The sequence below is a fragment of the Halyomorpha halys genome, unplaced genomic scaffold (assembly GCF_000696795.3).
Source record: "Halyomorpha halys isolate HHAL.00 unplaced genomic scaffold, Hhal_1.1 Scaffold1108.1, whole genome shotgun sequence".
NCBI classification, from domain to species: Eukaryota; Metazoa; Arthropoda; class Insecta; order Hemiptera; family Pentatomidae; genus Halyomorpha; species Halyomorpha halys.
In genome coordinates, this window is record NW_027109167.1 from 85,781 (window position 1) to 86,571 (window position 791).

The 791-nt window shown below is 28.1% G+C and overlaps 1 protein-coding gene across 1 annotated transcript in view; it reads right to left on the reverse strand.

Annotated features, from left to right (window-relative positions):
• LOC106688342 (putative cystathionine gamma-lyase 2) overlaps positions 1 to 791 on the reverse strand; it is a 23,442-nt gene that overhangs the window by 4,708 nt on the left and 17,943 nt on the right. The window lies entirely within an intron of this gene.

Here is a 791-nt window from a genome sequence, read left to right on the forward strand (position 1 = left end):
TTGTAGAAAGAATAGTTGAACTAAATAAATGAGTGGTGAGAAAATAAAAATGACCTATTGACGATAGGTGACTGTAGAAAATAATAAAAGGCAAAATGAAAAGTTGGAAGGTCACTAATAAAATACAATAAAGAGTTATTGAGGAAAAAAAAATTATGGGTGTTTTAATAATAGGTCGAAACGTTGGCACAAATAAATAAGTTTTGTTTATTTGTGTATCTTTGCTGACCGCAACCCTCCTCCTCCATCTTCTCCTATTTCCTAGTCAACTATTAACACCTCATTATGTAATTAAAGAATGAAAAATTTACAAACAAAACCAAATTATGTTTATAGAATTAATAAAATAAAGAACTGTCTTATATAATGAAAAAATAATTAAAAAAAAAGAAAAAATAATAATAAAAATAGACAAGTACAGTGCGGATAGTACGTCTTGCATTAATATGGGCTTCAGGGCTTGAGATGAAGTTTCATTTTCTAAGTTGTAGGCTACTGCGTCTTTAACTGCTAGTAACTTAGAACAGAATTTAGTTAAAGATTTTTTGGTGAATTAATTTACTAATTCCAATTGTATTTCACGATTTAATAGACTATTTCTTGGAAACTAAGGGATATCTTGAAATTATTGTAATTTTTTTCATTTAAACAGGATGAAATCGGCGCCAGATATCATCATAGCTGTTTCGATCTGATTTTAATTTAGATTTTCTATTAATGAGAGGCTACAGCATTTACAGCAGTCTTCTAGGATTACGTTTTATAAATTATACTAGATTTTTATGTTATCA